Below are 21,052 nucleotides of genomic sequence, written 5' to 3'. Positions count from 1 at the left end.
GGCAGACAAATGAATTACTTAAGTCATTTTGCGCAATACTTTTGTTTCACAACAGAATGTAAGTTTGGAATACTTTTATTCTTTGTACAGGGATTCCTTCTTTTGTTTCAATGACCAGGTTACTGCGGTAAACTGATAATGTTGTTGACTATCCTCAATTTTTCTATCGCTGTTACGAAATCGTAACTCTTGAAGTCACCATTGGCTCATAGCGAAATTCCCGAGCGTTTCCAGATTGTATGTGTGAGGCAGAGATGAGAATACCAAAAATCATACACCATTACTGCACACAAGGAGTTCATGCAGCCATGTGAAAGTTGCTACAAAGATTATTCTTTATCTTGTTTAGCTTGCCGTATAGGGGTACAATATTTATTTACCAATACATTTTTAATACTCTGTGTGCAATTTCACCTTGACATTTATTGAATTCATTTTTTAACAGAAGAACACAACAAAATGTGCAAAGGGTGAATACTTTCGAAAGCTCTGTGACAACCGTATGGTTTCTCGAAATGTAGTGGGAGGACACACACCATATCATTGTGACCAGCTTTGACATGATGGTGATTATATCACATTTGCATAAAGTGGATTCCCACGCTATTTCACATAATTACTTCTACAGACACAAAAGATTCACCACAGCAACTAATAAATTACAGGTATTTTTCAGTATTTGCAATTAGTCAAATTTCTGAGCTTCATCACAAAGGCAAATGTGATTTTGTTTTTTATACGTGTACGACTTTTTACCCACATAAAGTCCGGTGGATGGAATGATTATTGTCAAGTAAAGAAGAGCAGCAGGCGGTTAGTACATTCTTCACGTGGCTCAGCCGGGTAAGCATGCAGTAACGCCAGTGTTGCGGTCGACCTTCACGGGACAAGTACGGGTCGTATGCACTTCGCCATGCAGTATTCACTCCTCTTTCGCGAGCCTTTCTGTTTTTTGTTGCCTACAATCCCGGAATTAAAATATTTGGGAAACAAATCGGGCTTATTTATTACATGCTGCTTGTCGATAACAGGTGTAGACATTGTCATGAAATATTGCTTCTTATTCAATACCATTTTTTTATATGTGCAATAACGTGGCGTTGAGCAGCAGAAGTAAAATAAAATATCATAGGAGTACATAGACAGGGGCCGGGCAAGGCTGATTTGCCACAACATGCCTGCCACTTGAAGACAAAAATAATTTGCGAAACAAACAAGACATAAGATAAAAACTGAAAACTTGAAAGGTGCATAACCACTACTCAAAGTCAATATACTTGTAGTCACCTTTACCAGTAGTCCCATGTTTATTACCGGGGATTTTCCCGTCTCTTCAAGCAAATCTGCTCCATCTCTCAAGTTGGATAAGTTCTGCTGGTGTACAGTCATACCACGACGCCAATTGGATTGAAGTTCGCTTGAAAATATTCCAAGACATTAATGTTTCACCACTTCGGCAAAAGCTGCTTTTAGCAGTATGTTGTCATTGTCCTGTTAGACCGCTCCAGTCTGAAGATTGAAACAGGTTTCTCACAATTTCCTCGTATTTACGCCATCCATCACCTTCACCTGACCAAAGCTTTCAGTTCTGTCGATATTGGTTACCATGCTTCACTGTGATGGCTGCGATATGAAAAGTTGTTTGCGCCAGACATATTTTGATGGTTAAAAGCTCATTTTAGTTCATTCTAGTACTCTTTCTTCCATATGTTAGAGTTCTTCATTTTTTGGCGACAAAAGTTTTTTTCGAACGGCTTTTTTCTTCATAGTTTCAGTTTGTGGAGCGCAATGCTTAGCAACTTACGGACAGATACCACCTTCTTCGCCGTGGAAGCTTGCAGTTTCCTTCGTGTCATCTGGTCTTTTGCCATTTCGATTAATGCCAACCGCGAGTTTGCGTTTCGGCAGGCAGCCAGGTGCCAGCACATTTCCATTTATCAATGGTTTTAATGGTAGCCAGGACGCTTCTGTTTTCAGACATTTTTTATCAGCCTCTTGATTCGTGGCTTCACAACTCTGTCTCCTCGACTCCGCTGGTTCATGGTGAGCCGGCTGCTTGGTGGTGCCTCTGGTTGGGGTGGTGCGTTGCAGATACTTCTGCCTGAGAACAGGTGTATATATGGGAGAACAAGCATTCTGATACACTGCTGATTTAGTGTTTCTGCTTTGCAAAGCATGTAGAGTTCGTAATTATCATAGGTACACTGGCTCTGTATATATTCTACCTGCAACAAAATTCAGAAACATTGCATGATTTTTGCTATTAATTTGTTTATTGCATTTATTACAAGTATTTGATACATTGAAAAGCAGAACTTAATATTTGGTACAGAAAACTCTGTTTGTAATACAGATCACACGCTTCGTAATGACACACGTTAGATTATTCTCCAGGCATCTTCTCCTCGCATCCTTCGTGCTCGCCATCGCTATAATACGACTAGCCTCCAAAGATTTTTCTTTCTTATTGCCTGAGACTGAAGAAGCCACCTGCACCTGAGATGCTTTCACGAGCCACCTGCTGTTCCTGGCTGTAGCTTGTCAGAATACATTGAAGACACCAGTCACTACTCCAGCTCAATGCCTACGAGGAAAATGCCAGATCCGCTGATACATGGCCTCATCCACCGCAAATGCCCTGCCTTTGCAGCACTCAAAGAAGATGCTTCATTTCACAGCCATGCTGGGGGATGGTGTTCTTGGTTGTATCCTCTTCTTTCCTCCAAATGAGGCAGCGGGAAGTTTGAAATAAAAGCCTCATTTTTGTTCATCGCATCATTACCAATTGTTTCTTCGATTCAGAGCGCCTGACATAAGCCGGCTTGACTTCTGCGCTGCAGGATTTAATCTACGATCGCTGCAGCACACGGTTTTCGGTCAGGTCCTGTGCCTTCTTCAGTCACGACCGTGTCCTCGCCGCCACTTGGCAATGCCTTCCTCATGATCAGCTGATGCCCTCACGAGGCAGATCTGCATGGAGCCAGACGTGGCGATTGACCGTCGCTGGAATCCTTCCACTTCTGATTGCTGCGCCAACAGCGTTTCTTCAATAAAGCGCTTGAAACATTGTCCCAACATTCCAGGTCTGGCTGCCCGATGTCCCGAAGACATTTGTCTATTATTGTGTAGGTTACAGCGGACAGGTGTTCTTAACGAGTCAACAGGTGCATAATACAGGTAATGAGTGGAGAACAGGAGATTTTCTGTGAAGAAAACCAATACCACGGGATTTACCGGTTGGTAGGTGATCAAATACTTATGTCATGCACAAAATGAAAATTAATTATTTAAAATATACAACATGCTTTGTGGGGCAGGAAACCAAAATCGGCAGTGCACAAATGCAGCCTTTCTCATCATGTGACACTTAGACAGTAATACGTGTGACTTTACTTAACCACAGGTTGTTGTACCAGACGGCTTAGGGTTACAGCAAGGGGGTGAATAATATAATGCCATCATTTTTCTCGCTATTTATTTTAGAATATTTGAACAGTTATTTTTCATTTCATTCAACAAATTTGAATACGCAGTATGTCCATTACATGAAACTAAATAAAAATCAATTTAAATTACAGGTTGCACGCAACAAAATAGAAAACGGCAAAGGAATGAATACCTGGGTAGCAAGTACTGTGAATGCTTGATAAGAGCGCCAAATGACTAAATGTAAAATAAATGTACAATTACGGGTACTTCGTGCCGCGGAAAGCACAAAGGTTGTGCCTGCGATCGTCTGAAAGAAAGCCAACAGCATCTTCTTACGAAGCAAAAGGAGATTGAATAATGATTTCCAGCATGAGCCAATGGTTTGTTCATTTCGCCTGTTCTTTCTCGTGACCACACCAGTGCGCTATTTTACTGACATCTTGAATCGCTGCCCACCATATTAAAACAGAGCACTTTTTATTTAACCCATGATTCAGAAAGTTAGTTATGATAAATTTATTTGCTAATGACAGCCTACAACAAGCCAACAGCAAGCTTGCCATTGCCCAGGTAGCCTGATCGTCGACAACACGAGACAGCATATAGAGAGTCAGGCGTGGTGTCAGAGACCTTTCCGCAACATGAGCAAGACAAAGGAGATGAGCTGCAGCTGATACAACACGTCGCGGGAAGCTGGTGGGATGGTCAGAGTTTTCTGGTACATATCAATAACAAATTATTACGGTTCAAACACACAAGAAAAGTTGTGAAGAGGGCATGACACGCTTCAGCATACCGAAGACATTTGGCATGGGTCCTCATCTACAGCTGCTCATTATTGAGAGCATCTTGATCGGGTAGATCGTCGCCGCTGGTATGGCAATCAGCCGGCATCTCATCGCAAGGTGCCACAGAGGTGGTGGGTGTGCCAGCCCAGCGGCTGAATACCGGGGCCAAAAGTTTGTCCAGACCTGGACAGCATTGTAAGATTGAGACTTCTTGATTTTTCAATACTTGTTATTAATGTCACGGGCCTCGCAACCCAGAAAGGCATCAGACAGAGAGGCTGAATCCAAGGTGAGGGTTTATTACAGATTCAGGGTGCAGGATAACTCAGGAATACATGGGCGTGGATGAGTTAAGCTGAGGCGGGTGTTGTCCAGATTGGCAGCCGCCATCATCAGGCAGAGAGTGAGGAAACGCCGACGAAGACTGGAGATGAAACAAAACAACAGTCTGGTCCGCTGTAGCTTGTGATCGATACCTGATAACCCATTGTTCATGGCTATCTATTCAGTGAAACTGGATGTTTGCCAGAGCCTAAGAGATGATCAGACCAGTAGACAGCCGATGGGGGAGAAACAAGCAGAGCCCGAGCGCTTCCGGAGATCACGGTCAGAAAACTAGTCGCCATATACTCTTCTGATCGCCACTCTGAGCTGCCAGATGGAGGCGGAGTCACGATGAGTCAGTCAAACAGCCGCGAATTTCCCAGATATTGAACAGCACGCCTGGAACCATGCACGCAGCACGAGGCGAGTGAGAGAGGTGAGAGTGGGGCCAGAGAGCCGAGGAAGAAGAAGCTGAGGCAGGGAGACATGAGTGGGATGGGATTTTTGAGCTCCTCGGTGTTTGAGTCGACCACAAACGATTGTCGAAGCTGTAATACTTCCTAGACCATCTCACCTACCCCGATATGGGGAGCGGGCTGGCGCCATTCTGGAAAGCGATACCGCCCCAAACTCTAGCGAGCAAGCCGCCGATGTTGTCCAGGCACCATTTTATCATGGGTTCGAATACAGCATTTCTTCCGGGAGAAGAAACAAGGAAGGTAAAGATACAGGAGACATCCAGTGCAGATGTAGGGAGAGACAGGCAGCCCAAGGCAACTGAGAGCCCAGGAGGTTAAACAGACAGCGCAGGCGTGATTCTATCTTCTTCGCTGTATTGACAGGGTGAAACCAGATGTGAGACTGATTGCAAGCCCAATGGCCAAAGAGAAGATTTCAGACAGCAGAGGCAATTCACATGTCGAAATCCACATTGGCAAACCGTGGGACTGCACCTCTTTGCCAGACGCTCAGGCAGAGGAAAGCTTGGCAAAAGCGGTTAACTTGCTGAATTAAACCATAGTCAGAACTATCACCTCAGTGTGGTAACTCCAGTGACCGCAAGTCCAGGGCCAGACGCACCATGGTCGCCGAATAGGAAGGGGGCAGGCACAGAGCCGGGTCGACGGGTACTTATTCTAAGGCACGGAGTCAGGCAGCAACAAAACCCTGAATTCTCGCGAGTAAATACAAACGCCTGCGAAGAAATAAAGAAACCGAAGACGCCAGGGTGACAAGCCATCTTGCTGGCGTGGGACCATTTGCGATCAGCAGATTTCCAATGGTCGATCAAGACCAGCTAGCCCTTTCACCTTCTCCACATGGACTTAGCTTTCGACGCTAGGCCCTCGTGGGACAATTGCCTGGGACTCATTTCTGCCTGGCAACATCCGGCGCCATTTGCCGCTTCTAGATCCAGGTCGACCGCCAGGGCAAAACATCGCCCCGGCCACGCTGAGGTTAGGACAGACGCAGCGCATTTGTGACAGACACAACGTTAACATTCAGCACCGGCCAGAAGCTCCTCGCCAGCCATTATCGCAGCCTGCCTTCAAGGCATTTGGTATAGTAGGCGCAGGGAGTTGCCCGTGGAGCATAGATGGCGCCAACTCCTGTCAGGACGGCCATTCTGATTTGGCCTCGACGGGCCGCAAACCGGCTGGAGCAGTGAATCGCTTCTTCAGCTCCAACGCTGATCGGCCGATCACTTGAAGTCCGCCGCGTTGGCAGTTAACGCTGCCACACGGCCAAAATCCGATTTAGCCCGCGTAGCCCGCGAAACCTCGTGTCTTCCGGCCGCATCGGCCGGGCCCATTCTGCACCGCCGTCCTTTTCTGCCTTCCTGGTTCATCTCTAATTTTTCTTTTCGGAGATGATGTACCGGCAAAGGGATACCGGTGGGCTTTGAAACCCATTTCGGTCAGGCGACTCAACATCGCCAAAATTTGCCGACATGCTGGACAGGGTCGAGCAGTTTCTTCTCGAGAAGATCAGAATGTCATCTTAACAAACACAAAGAGAAATGATCCAGATGCCGCTCACCACTTCAATACGCTGGAGACGTTCAGGGCATCACTGACACTCTAGTGACCCATCGGGTGTAGCCACCGCCTCCTCTCGACCGGGGACCAGGTGATATCACACATGAAATTAGCAGGAACACCGCAGCATCGCGAGCGTAAGGCAGAAACCAGTGGCGCAGGATACTTGCCTTCAGCTCAACCTCTATAACAATACAACGGCTCTAAAGAGACTAATGTTGTTAAAACTTTGCCTGGCGGGTGATGACGGTCGGCTCCAGTAAGGGCTTGGGGGATGCAGTTTCCACCACGCCAGGTCGGGAGAGCACAGAGCACCTTTCCTTTGTAGACAGCTCAGGAACTGGTGGCTGATATATCATATGGTCGGGTGGGGAGGGGAGTGACAGAGCCTTCGTTTGCCGAAATTCTCTCAGTCGCGATATGTCTGACCAGGACAAATCTGGGGCTTTGCTCAACAGCCTGACCGGGAATCATCAGCAGGTCTTGAAAGATAAAGTTAGCAATGAACAGCAAGCCTAACCGTTGGTTTGCTCGTCCCACGAACGGATTGTGTTCTTCAGCCAGGGGTATCCAGTGATCAGAGGTTGGGCACGAGAATGAACACAGAATGAGCTTTCTCCCCGACAACGCAATCAGCCAGTTCGCCGCGAGGTTGCACACGTCGCTCTCAGAGCAACGCCACGATGCGCTTCAGCCGTTCCACACCGCACAAGAAAGCTTACTGAATCGATAAAAGCTGCGACGCTAAGTTTTCGATTCCCGCCTGGGAACGGGTCTTATTGCAGTACGAGCATGTTGACCGGTCAGCAGTCCTCCCGCCTTACGAAGTCGAAAGGATGGACAAGGGAGATGGGACACCAGCTACCACAGTAGCAAGGCTGTCCACGCCTACGGTGCCACCTGGGTTAACCTCGCGTCGCCTCTGCATGGGCCCAGAATCGGGAGAGGAGTCTTCCTCACTGTTCATTGCAGGAGAATGACGCAGCCTGTCCACTGACTGACCGGGGGAACCGAGAAGGATCGAGCTGACGACCCCATTGCTTCTCCCTTCCTTCAAGCGATTCCATTGAAACTACCTGGTAAGCACAAGCTGTCCAGGTCACACCGACAGAGATCAACTCGTCTGAAAGGCCTCCGACACTCCCGGTAAATATCGCCAGAGACTTCACCACTTCACAATTTATCACGAAAAACGTCGACGCCATAAAGTTTCTGGCAGCTAAACAGCGCCAGCTGGCGCCCTCCGCCGACGAATGGCAACGGCGAGCTCGTCTGCCGCAACCCTTTCAGCGCAGGGGTCTTACCGACACGAAAGGTCAGCACGGTTAAAGGCCCTAGCCTGTTCGGGTGGCATAAGAGTAGGTTGTAGATCGAACATTGTCCACATCAGGGCGCAGAGAAATCACCTTCATCGAAATCTTCAGTGCTGGTTCCTGACCTTCCACAGATCGTGGAAAGGTTCGGCCCTATCGTATCTCCTGGTGGAACATGTTATGCTACACCAACATCTTCTCGATGGTACGGCACGTTATCAGAATCTAGCCGCTGCTCACATGCCGATCGCGCACACGTTCTCACAGACAGAATCAGAAGTACAGGAGGTGGCAGGCTGATCCAAGGCAGGTTTATTACACCAAAAAGGCAGAGATAATCTGTGAACAGGAAGGGCGGCGTGGAGCCAGTTGAGGGGTGCAGGTGTCATCCAGCCGGCAGCCGCCGTATCATCAGCAGAGGTAGGGAGAGGGTTCCTGATCTAGTGACTGGAGACGGAACAAAACGAAATAAACTGTCAAGGAGCCAAAACAACTAACGTGCTGAGCTCTGTACCATTTCGATAAATCTCCAGCCAGCCTGCTGTATCGCAGGATTGGCCGCAGCTTAAGAAGGTGACGATCAGACCAGTGCAGATTGCCGATGGGATAGAGGTGCGCCTGCTTTACCGAAATTTGAGATCACGAACAGAAATAGTCGTCGAGACAGGACTTGAGACGCTCAGCAGTCACAGCCTTGTTTCTGTTGATTACATCTTTTTTCAACACAATACTGATAATGACAAAGCGAAAATAGGTTCTTAGATTTTTATTATTACAAATAAAAAATAGAAATACCTTATTATTATTATTACTGCACTATTTCGTGGGGTTTCAGCCCTTGTCATTTAGCAGATGCGCCAGAGTTTACCTCACAAATTGGTGCATTCACCTTATGATAGCTGCGGGGATTGGGTTCACTCACAAATTACGCTACACACATTTCATTTTGGGGTGGTAGAAGGATTACTTTATCTCTATCTCAGCAAGAAGTGGGCCAGGTACCGAAAGGTGGCATCACAGAGCGCCGCGAGAAGCTTGTCTCACCATTAGCAGAGCAGCTGACCAGCTTGACGGCTGGAACTGTAAAGTCAAGAGAGGTAGGGGAAGGCAGGCTGAATCAGCACTTCAGGTAGGGTCGATCAGAGCTCGAAGGCATGGCGCCACAGCCCGCAGCGCACCACAGCCTGCAGATGTTAACTGCGAGAGACGAGCTGAACACGCATGGGCGAGGCTGCTTCGACAGCTGTGTTTAACGGCCAGGGTGGCCCAGTTGCTTAGCCGCAACGAGACGGAAGATGCGCCTGATTGCACCTGTGCCGCTTCAGTGTAAGGCAAAGTCGCATTTCGCTTAATGCCAGAGCATGAACCCACAGGAGTCGGGTCGTCGCCAGATGTTACGAGTAACGATAGGCGCTGTTCAGGTCACGCCAGCACTCTGCACTTCCGGGAGAGACACAACGGAAGTTGTCACCTGCGATGATGCAGATCATGGAATGCCCGGGCAGTTCTTCGGAGGAAGAAAGCAGCCTCGTTTGCCGTTCGCTTGAGGTGATCCGTCATCCATTGCCGACAGCCCGAACAGAGACAGACAGGTCGCCACCCGATTATCAGAAGGGGGAAGACACCAGTGTCGCCTGCGCAGCAACGACAGCACAATAATAATAATACTTAGCAGACTTTACTCAAAGCTTTATTTCATAGTCAGCGCGCACGCCACAGCCGGACGAACCTGCATAGCTGCCGCAGCCTAATAGCCGAAAGCACAGAGACCACGCGTAGATGGAGACAGAGAGCTCACGTGAGATATACAGAGCCAGAATAGAGAGGCCCAGCACCGAGTTTCGGGAGAATAGATGCCACACGGCCACCTCGGTAGGAGATATTTGCCTGGGTAGACGCAATCAAGAGTGACGCACCTGAGAGCGCTTCAACCGAGAGAGTGAGCAGGAGGACGGTTCACAGAGCAGAGGACGCAGTAGAGACAGCTTAGTGGGAGAGCCTCCTAAGACAAAGATAGTCTCAGTTGAATGACCAGGTCTGAAACTCCGACTGGCAATCACTTCCTGAGAGAGATAGCAAAGAGAGTTACAGCTTCTGAGAGAAAAGAAAGAAGGGATGAGCTGGAACAGTTGCTGATTACCGACGAAGTGTGAGCTCTTTTTGAGAAAGGCGTACTTCGGCCTTGATGAAAGGGACATATCAGCGGTCAAGGATGAAAGTTGATGGCAGGTGAGGTAGCAAGAAGGCTCTCCGAGCATTTGGCCCGGAGAAATAAGCCGGGCAGGTTGTTGTGTCGTCGTCAGTCGCGAAGATTATCTCCGGAGAGAGAGGGAGTAAGAAGTCAAAGATAGGTGTGGCAGTGCAGTTAGACTGCCGGTGTCATTTGACTTAACAACGAGATCGATGTCGCCAACCTTCAAAATGGCCGACGGCACCACAGAGGAGGGGGATTCGTGAGGAGAAGGTGGCGGCGAGCTCCCAGGCCAGAGGCCGATGCTTTGGGAATTTCAGAGTGAGAAAGTGCTAGCAGTCAGAGAAGAATCGTGAGATTGAGGAAAGAAGGATTATTGCAGGGAAAGAGATGATAGATGGAAGAGGAGAGTAGCGGAGAAATGAGCAGTCAGTGCATGGCTATTTATCATCTCGAGAAAGGCGAAAGTGTTGAGGAGAGCGAGAAAAGGACAGGTCGAGCCTCTGGAAGGGAGCAGTGAAGATTCAGTAGAAGAACAGCATCTAGTAACATGAGTCACGATACTTGCCTGTAGTAGATGTGAGAGAGGTCGAGAAGAAGGAAAGAAAGGAGGCAGAGAGAAATGAGTCAAAGGTGACCCAGGAAAGCTGTCACCAAGAACTGAGGCGAGCCATCTCAGAGTGATCTCATCACAGCGTCATTGATGATGTTGCTTGATCGCCAGACAGCATGGAACAATGAGATAGACAGATGGGTCAGAGAATGTCCACTGGGAGAGATGACTCTCATTCTCGCTGACTGGGTATGTGAGAACACGAGGAGAAGGCATAGCGAGCAGCAGCTGCGGCAACTACGCCTGCCAGCCAAGAAGTCAGGACCGGAGTGGCAGCAGCCGAGAGCCAATCCCCGTGCCCGCCGGCCACGAATGGCAAACTCAGTAGGTTGGGCCGGCATTCGAACTCACGGGGTCGCAGCGCGGGACCAACAGGCAGCCACGCTGTGCGGTGAGGCGTTGTAGCAGTTTTGCAGGAACAGACAGACAGACATAAGACCAAAAATGGCCAGCAATAATGTAAAGGAGAGTCGAATGAACACCAAATATCTAAAAGCTTGGCAGAGCGGCTTTCCTTCACTACGTTGAAACACTAATCTCTTTCCAATCTTCACCAGAAATTAGCAATGTTGTATGCTGTTCAATGTTTTCTAGGAATAGACTAACTTGCCGTTATGACACTCATACCTGAGATTGTCACTCCTGAGCAGCATAGCCCTGATTGGAATTCGCTCGTGGTACCACTGATTGGACATGAAAAGGCACACACTGTTCATATGTGTCTCACAGTTGACAGTGCATGTCAAGCAAAATGGGTTACGAGGTCGGTTAGGGCCTGTCTGCATGGAGATGATTGTCGGTGCACAGCCTGGCCAACATATTTCAGAGCATATTGAAGGTCCTCAAAAACATGCAATGGAAGGTTTGGAATCATCAAGACTTCTGGGAGCTGGTCACTGCCGAGAAGACTAAAGAACCCGATGGCCACTCGACAGAGCTAGAGCTCCTCTGTGGGAGAGGGAGAAATCCTTCTGAGTAAAGGACAACCATCTTCGCAGTACTCACCAATCGTGTGCCTTGGCAGAGCGGTCAGATGGAGCCACTCAGTAAAAAGGGATGACAGCTCATTGGAGTTTGCCGCACCCAAAGACTCAGACCACAGAAAACGGGAAGACCTCGTCTGACCAACACGAACTCTCGCCTGAATGCCAAGCGTCACGCCTGAAGGAAATTCGGCAACATCTCACGGTGAAAGTGATGGTGGCGGAAAGCATCATGCCAGAGGATAAAGCGTGCAGGCACCGGGATAGTCAGGACGGCAAAGAGAACGGAGAAATTCTGATGAAACCTGCCCAGAGCCAGACCAGACTGGGGCAAAGTTCACTTCAACAGATGGCACATGGCCGGGACAACGCAGATTACGCGAATGCTTATCGCCGCCAGAGTCGATTGAACCTGATCGAACATCTTTGAGAAAGATCAAAATAGCTGTGCAGCAACACTCATCTGAACGACAGAGAGCCCGCAGAAGAAAGGAAACTCAGCCCAGTGTTAAGCTTCGAGTCATACCAAGAAGAATTGTTATTGCAACGCTGTCAAAGGTCCTTCAACAGCGACTGAGTAAAGGGCCCGAATACTAATGTAAATGTAATACTGTTTTTTATTTTTTAGTAATTAGCAAACATTTTCAAAAGTTGCTTGCTTAATATTATGGGGTGTTATGACGATGGCAGTATTCATATTTACTCTTAGAATGTTGCTGTAATGCAATAAATGTGGGAAACATGAAGATAATACTAAGTGTCAGAGAAGGCCTCAGTGTCGGCCCAAGACTTCCAGTCGGCTTCAGCATCGTAATGAGCCAGCTCAGTCTGTGCAGCGCCTTAACAAAGCTTGTCACCGGGGTTATAAGATTGAAAGAACAATTGTCGAGACCGACACAACTCTCCTCATGACATTTTCAGATAATGCTGTTTGTTATCTATGATAGTCATTTCACTCTACTAAATACTGATTGCAGGCTTCGGGCACGTACCCTCGTATATAGTCTTCATTGCCGTTTTATTGCAAGTCATTTACTGTTTGTTTAGTAAATATTTTCAACTCATTTCACCGTATTGGTTAAGCGGTTAAGACACCTGCACTTCGCACATGTGACAAATAACATTTGATTTCTGATTTGAAAGTCATGGGTGTGAATATTTTCTGAAGTCACTGTATAGCCTTGCGTTATCCCCCTTGGCATTTTCTTGTTTTGTTGGGAGACATACCCGTAATTTAAATTGATTTTTACCTGATTACGTAATGGACATACACAAATGTCCAACAGAAAGTGAAATGAAAAAGAACTTGGTTTCGCACCTAAAATAACATCAGGCATGTATTCATCTCATGAAGCTCTAAATACTGGTGCACCAATTGCCAGAAGTCACATACCAGCCAAATAAAGTTCACGGTGTGCAATTGTCATGATCTCAGTATATAATAATTAACACCATTAGTAAATACCACAAAAGCAGGCGGCTCACCAGCTTAGCGTGAAAACATGAAAGACCAAAGGAGCTTCAAACAGGAAGTCAGACAAGCTGTGGAGATCAGGTTGGGTTATGTGTAAGATTGTACACTACTTGTCGAGCAATCATTGTTCATTATTAAAAATGAAAGAATATATCATACAATAGTCTCCGCCAATACGCCACAACCATGACAGGCGAGATCAGAAGAAACAGAACAAAGATACCTCGAAGGAGCTGCAAAAGCTTTCACAGCGAGATTGAGTATCTGTCCAGCTTTAGTCGTTGTTACCTGTTTGAGGCTGGCTTACCGAAGAGCGGCCAGAAAGCCATTGCTTAAAGAAAAGTAGTGCCCATGCGGGGAGCAGCGGAGGAAAGGTTTGCTCCTCAGATGTCTTATTTACTTGCACAAGTTTATCAATATTCTAATGTTGAGATCATCAAACAAATTTAAATATTGTCAAAGATGTACCTATAAAATGCAAGCTTGAATGAACGCTGTTATTAGAAAATAAAACTCACATACTTGGTGCGACAACTTTCATCTGACAAATGATTTTTATAGTAATGTCTGTATCAAAGGCTATGCTGTACGAGTTCTTTGAAAGGTGGAAGGAATTTTGGTCCACTTCATCTCAGTAGACCAGCCAAATTGTCAAGCTCGAGCACTTAATTTTTAGTTCGCTGTCATTACATTCAATAGATTTTGTGTCAGACTTTGACTAGCCACTAAAGCTTACCTTGTTTTTCAGCCATAGTGACTTATGGTGTGTTTTACCTATTAATCTATTTATTTCACCTTTATTTGGACCGATGAGCCAAAGTTGAGAACAAGCCTCAATTGAGGGCCTGCCAAGCAGCAGCGATAAACAACACAGAGACAGGGTAAACAAAATATAAAGTCAAAATAACAGAAAATAGAATATATATATATATATGTAAATATGGTGGTAAAGGTACAATAATATAGTGCAAAATAATATACTAGTATTAACACCGGAATGAAGCAGAGGTGCAAGAGAGATGTGCAAACATAGGAGTAATTGGTTAAAACATGATGGGCTGTGTACAAAAAGGGTGATCGCAGCGTGCCTGACAACCGATGCTTGCTGCGAGATAAGAATCAGCCGCATTTTTGCAGTTGTCTAATATTGGCAGCAGAGAACTGGGGGTGTTGCTTTACCAGTGAGCTGAGCGCATATTGCTTGCAGGGTGCCACATGGTGACACACGAGCTACATAGATTTAGCAAGGACATTGAAATAAGTGGGCTTGGCGACTTGGTCATGTAGTGACCAGCCAACAAGAGCCACAGGCATCACAGTGGTGGGTATGGCTGCAGATTGGGGGATGGGCACTGGTGATGAACATATCCACTTGTTGAGTAGAGAGTTGAGGTTATTTGTAACGACATCGTCGAAACAAGGATCGGTAGGAAGAAGGGTAGCCAGCATGAGTGAAGCGAGGTTTGTTGGCAGAAGCCTATTCTGGATTTAACTGATACTGGAGATGCTGGAAGGAGAAAGCCCAACCAGACACTCAGGTATTTGCAGCTTCTGTCTCACATACTCTGTGTCGCATTCCGCCAGGAGGCAGTGACTTGTGTCGGGCATGGTGTCAGCAAAGCCGATTGAAGAGCATGCATTTGCCTACTTGCAAAGTTGGAGGCTTTAGGCGAGTACAGATGGCAGCTGAAGCCGTTGAGGTCTGTTGACCAGCAGTTCACTGAAGGGCCAGATGTGTCGGTGAGGTGGATTCGAGAATTGTGCAGAAGATGACATCATTGATATACACAGAGTCAACAAGACCCCAGTTTTCTCCGATTTGTCAATAGCGAAACCGAGCTTGGAGAGTAGCAGAATCAGGCGAAGGCAGTTATTTGAGAATAATATTTAGTTCGCCACAAGAATATGCGGCCGACAGAGTCGGTCTGGTCAGGTCGATGAAGACGGTTGTGCACACTATTATCGATCGCGGTTGGCAATATCGCTTAGACCCGAGTGCGGCCGAGGTGCACATTATCAGTCGAAATCGATTGCTAGCGAAGCAGTACGAGGTGAGCTCGAAACGGGTGATCTGTTTCAGCCAATCTGGGTTTTTTGAGTCACTTTTGAAAGGCAGGGCAGTGTGGGACATAGGTCGCAACCCTATTAGCTGATCTATGTCACCTCTCTTTAAGTAACGTCCCGACGACCCCCGGCAGATTGGAAATCTGCCGCGGTCATCCCCCTCTTCAAAGGGGTGACACTCTAGATCCAAACTGTTACAGACCTATATCCATCCTGCCCTGCCTTTCAAAAGTATTTCAAAGCCAAGTTAACAAACAGATCACCGACCATTTCGAATCACACCGTACCTTCTCCGCTAAGCAATCCGGTTTCCGAGCTGGTCATGGGTGCACCTCAGCCACACTCAAGGTCCTAAACGATATTATAACCACGATCGATAATAGACAGTACTGTGCAGCCGTCTTCATCGACCTGGCCAAGGCTTTCGACTCTGTCAACCACCGCATTCTTATTGGCAGACTAAATAGCCTTGGTTTCTCAAATGACTGCCTTGCCTGGTTCACCAACTACTTCTCAAATCGAGTTCAATGTGTCAAATCGGAGGGCCTGTTGTCTGGACCTATGGCAGTCTCTATGGGGGTGCCACAGGGTTCAATTCTTGGGCCGACTCTTTTCTCTGTGTATATCAATGATGTCGCTCTTGCTGCTGGTGATTCTCAGATCCACCTCTACGCAGACGACACCATTTTATATACATCTGGCCCTTCAGTGGACACTGTGTTAACAAACCTCCAAACGAGCTTCAATGCCATACAACACTCCTTCCGTAGCCTCCAACTGCTCTTAAACACAAGTAAAACTAAATGCATGCTCTTCAATCGAACGCTGCTGGCACCCGCCCACCCGACTAGAATCACTACTCTCGAGGGTCTGACCTAGAGTATGTGGACAACTACAAATACCTAGGTGTCTGGTTAGACTGTAAACTCTCCTTCCAGACTCACATTAAGCATCTCCAGTCCAAAGTTAAATCCAGAATCGGCTTCCTATTTCGCAACAAAGCCTCCTTCACTCATGCTGCCAAACATGCCCTCGTAAAACTGACTATCCTACCGATCCTTGACTTCGGCGATGTCATTTACAAAATAGCCTCCAACTCTCTACTCAGCAAATTGGATGTAGTCTATCACAGTGCCATCCGTTTTGTCACCAAAGCCCCATATACTACCCACCACTGTGACCTGTACGCTCTTGTTGGCTGGTCCTCACTACATATTCGTCGCCAAACCCACTGGCTCCAGGCCATCTATAAATCACTGCTAGGCAAATCCCCACCTTATCTTAGCTCATTGGTCACCATAGCAACACCCACCCGTAGTATGCGCTCCAGCAGGTATATCTCACTGGTCATCCCCAAAGCCAACACCTCCTTTGGCCGCCATTCCTTCCAGTTCTCTGCTGCCAATGACTGGAACTAACTGCAAAAATCTCTGAAGCTGGAGACTCTTATCTCCCTCACTAACTTTAAGCATCAGTTGTCAGAGCAGCTTACCGATCACTGCACCTGTACACAGCCCATCTGAAATTAGCCCACCCAACTACCTCATCCCAATATTGTTTTTTTATTTTGCTAATTTGCACCCCCAGTATCTCTATTTGCACATCATCTCTTGCACCTCTATCATTCCAGTGTTAATACTAATTGTAATTATTTTGCACTATGGCCTATTTATTGCCTTACCACCATAACTTGCTACATTTGCACACACTGTATATATATATATATTCTATTTTCTGTTGTATTTTTGACTTTATGTTTTGTTTTACCCCATATGTAACTCTGTGTTGTTTTTATCGCACTGCTTTGCTTTATCTTGGCCGGGTCGCAGTTGTAAATGAGAACTTGTTCTCAACCGGGCTTACGTGGTTAAATAAAAGGTGAAATAAATAAATTAATAAAAATCCAAAACACACCAGCAAGTCCACCTCTGAATGGCTGAAGAAAAACAAAATGAAGACTTTGGAGTGGCCTAGTCAAAGTCCTGACCTGAATCCTATTGAGATGCTGTGGCATGACCTTAAAAAGGCAGTTCATGCTCGAAAACCCTCCAATGTGGCTGAATTACAACAATTCTGCAAAGATGAGTGGGCCAAAATTCCTCCACAGCGCTTTAAAAGACTCATTGCATGTTATCGCAAACGCTTGATTGCAGTTGTTGCTGCTAAGGGTGGCCCAACCAGGTTGTAGGGGGCAATCACTTTTTCACACAGGGCCATGTGGGTTTGGATTTTGTTTTCCCTTAATAATAACAACGTTCATTTCAAAACTGCATTCTGTGTTTACTTGTGTTATCTTTGACTAATATTTAAATTTGTTTGATGATCTGAAACATTTAAGTGTGACAAACATGCAAACAAATAAGACATCTGGAAGGGGGCAAACACTTTTTCACACCACTGTATGTTTGGGGAGTCTCCCACATGGCTATTGGCGACACCAAACGTGTTTGCTTATTTTTTTTCTTTAAGCAATGGCTTTTTTCTGGCCACTCTTCCGTAAAGCCCAGCTCTGTGGAATGTACGGCTTAAAGTGGTCCTATGGACAGATACTCCAATCTCCGCTGTGAAGCTTTGCAGCTCCTTCAGGGTTATCTTTGTTCTCTGTTGCCTCTCTGATTAATGCCCTCCTTGCCTGGTCCGTGAGTTTTGGTGGGCGGCCCTCTCTTGGCAGGTTTGTTGTGGTGCCATATTCTTTCCATTTTTAATAATGGTTTTAATGGTGCTCCAGTGGGATGTTCAAAGTGTCTGATATTTTTTTATAACCCAACCCTGATCTGTACTTCTCCACAACTTTGTCCCTGACCTGTTTGGAGAGCTCCTTGGTCTTCATGGTGCCGCTTGCTTGGTGGTGCCCCTTGCTTAGTGGTGTTGCAGACTCTGGGGCCTTTCAGAACAGGTGTATATATACTGAGATCATGTGACACTTAGATTGCACACAGGTGGACTTTATTTAACTAATTATGTGACTTCTGAAGGTAATTGGTTGCACCAGATCTTATTTAGGGGCTTCATAGCAAAGGGGGGTGAATACATATGCACGCACTCACTTTTCAGTTATTTATTTTTTAGAATTTTTGAAACAAGTTCTTTTTCATTTCACTTCACCAATTTGGACTATTTTGTGTATGTCCATTACATGAAATCCAAATAAAAATCAATTTAAATTACAGGTTGTAATACAACAAAATAGGAAAAATGCCAAGGGGGATGAATACTTTTGCAAGGCACTGTATACAGTGACTTCAGAAAGTATTCACACCCCTTGACTTTTTCAAATCAAATCAAATGTTATTTGTCACATGTGCCGAATACAGCAGGTGAAATGCTTACTACAAGCCCTTAACCAACAATGCAGTTCAAGAAATAGAGTTAAGAAAATATTTACTAAATAAACTAAAGTAAAAAAGTAACACAATAAAACAACAATAACGAGGCTATATACAGGGAGTACCGGTACCGAGTCAATGTGAGGGGGTACAGGTTAGTCGAGGTAATTTGTACATGTAGGTAGGAGTGAAGTGACTATGCATAGATAATAAACAGCGAGTAGCAGCAGTGTAAAAACAAAGGGAGGTGTGTCAATGTAAATTGTCCGGGTTGTCCATTTGATTAATTGTTCAGCAGTCTTATGGCTTCGGGGTAGAAGCTGTTAAGGAGCCTTTTGGACCTAGACTGGCGCTCCGGTACCGCTTGCCGTGCGGTAGCAGAGAGAACAGTCTGACTTTGGTGACTGGAGTCTTAGACCATTTTCTGGGGCCTTCCTCTGACACCGCCTAGTATATACAGTGCCTTCGGAAAGTATGCCCCTTGACTTTTTCCACATTTTGTTGCATTACAGCCTTATTCTAAAATTAAATATAATTTTTTTCTCATCAATCTACACACAACACCCCATAATGACAAAGCAAAAACAGCTTTTTAGAAATGTTTGCTAATTTATAAAAAATAAAAAACTGAAATATTACATTTACATTAGTATTCAGACCCTTTACTCAGTCCTTTGTTGAAGGACCTTTGGCAGCGATTACAGTATTGATTCTTCTTGGGTATGACTCTACAAGCTTGGCACACCTGTATTTGGGGAGTTTTTCCCTTTCTTCTCTGCAGGTCCTCTCAAGCTCTGTCAGGTTGGATGGGGAGTGTTGCTGCACAGCTATTTTCAGGTCTCTCCAGAGATGTTCGATCGGGTTCAAGTCCGGGCTCTGGCCGGGCCACACAAGGACATTCAGAGACTTGTCCCGAAGCCAATCCTGCGTTGTCTTGGCTGTGTGCTTAGGATTGTTGTCCTGTTGGAAGGTGAACCTTTGCCCCAGTCTGAGGTCCTGAGCGCTCTGGAGCAGGTTTTCATCAAGGATTTCTCAATACTCCGTTCATCTTTGCCTCGATCCTGACTAATCTCCCAGTGCCTGCCGCTGAAAAACATCCTCACAGCATGATGCTTCCACCACCATACTTCACCGTAGGGATGGTGCCAGGTTTCCTCCAGACGTGACGCTTGGCATTCAGGCCAAAGAGTTCAATCTTGGTTTCATCAGACCAGAGAATCTTGTTTCTCATGGTCTGAGAGTCTTTGGGGTGCCTTTTGGCAAACTCCAAGCGGGCTGTCATGTGCCTTTTACTGAGGAGTGGCTTCCATCTGACCACTCTACCATAAAGGCCTGATTGGTGGAGTACTGCAGAGATGGTTGTCCTTCTGGAAGGTTCTCCCATCTCCACAGAGGAACTCTAAAGCTCTGTCAGAGTGACCATCGGGTTCTTGGTCACCGCCCTGACGAAGGCCCTTCTCCCCCGATTGGTCAGTTTGGCCGGGCGACCAGCTCTAGGAAGAGTCTTGGTGGTTCCAAACTTCTTCCATTTAAGAATGATGGAGGCCACTGTGTTCTTGGGGACCTTCAATGCTGCAGAAATGTGTTGGTACCCTTCCCCAGATCTGTGCCTCGACACAATCCTGTCTCGAAGCTCTACGGACAATTCCTTCGACCTCATGGCTTGGTTTTTGCTCTGACATGCACTGTCAACTGTGGGACCTTTTATATAGACAGGTGTGTGCCTTTCCAAATCATGTCCAATCAATTGAATTTACCACAGGTGGATTCCAATCAAGTTGTAGAAACATCTCAAGGATGACCAATGGAATTATGAGTGTCATAGCAACTAAGTTAGTCTATTCCTAGAAAACATTGAACCGCTGTAGTTTACAACAATTATAATTTCTGAGGTGGAAGTTGGGAGAGTTATATTTGGGTGTTTCAGTGAAACGTAAGTGAGGGAGGCCCCGCTCTCTCGCTTTCCCAGATATTTAGTTAATTTCATTCCGATCTCCTTTGCATTATTGTAGCCATTTTCTGTAGTCAACTATGTGTCTGTCTATCCCTGTTCTCTCCTCTCCGCACAGACTATACAAACGCCTCACACCGCGTGGCTGCTGCCACTCTAACCTGGTGGTCCCTGCACGCACGACCCACGTGGAGTTCCAGGTCTCCGGCAGCCTCTGGAACTGCCATTCTGTGGCCAACAAGGCAGAGTTAATCTCAGCCTATGCTACCCTCCAGTCCCTCGACTTCTTGGCGCTGACGGAAACATGGATTACCACAGAAAACACTGCTACTCCTACTGCTCTCTCCTCGTCTGACCATGTGTTCTCACATACCCCGAGAGCATCTGGTCAGCGGGGTGGTGGCACAGGAATCCTCATCTCTCCCAAGTGGACATTCTCTCTTTCTCCCCTGACCCATCTGTCTATCTCCTCATTTGAATTCCATGCTGTCACAGTCACTAGCCCATTCAAGCTTAACATCCTTATCATTTATCGCCCTCCAGGTTCCCTTGGAGAG

The sequence above is a fragment of the Coregonus clupeaformis genome, chromosome 36 (genome assembly GCF_020615455.1).
Source record: "Coregonus clupeaformis isolate EN_2021a chromosome 36, ASM2061545v1, whole genome shotgun sequence".
Taxonomy (NCBI): Eukaryota; Metazoa; Chordata; class Actinopteri; order Salmoniformes; family Salmonidae; genus Coregonus; species Coregonus clupeaformis.
This window is presented reverse-complemented; position numbering follows the sequence as displayed.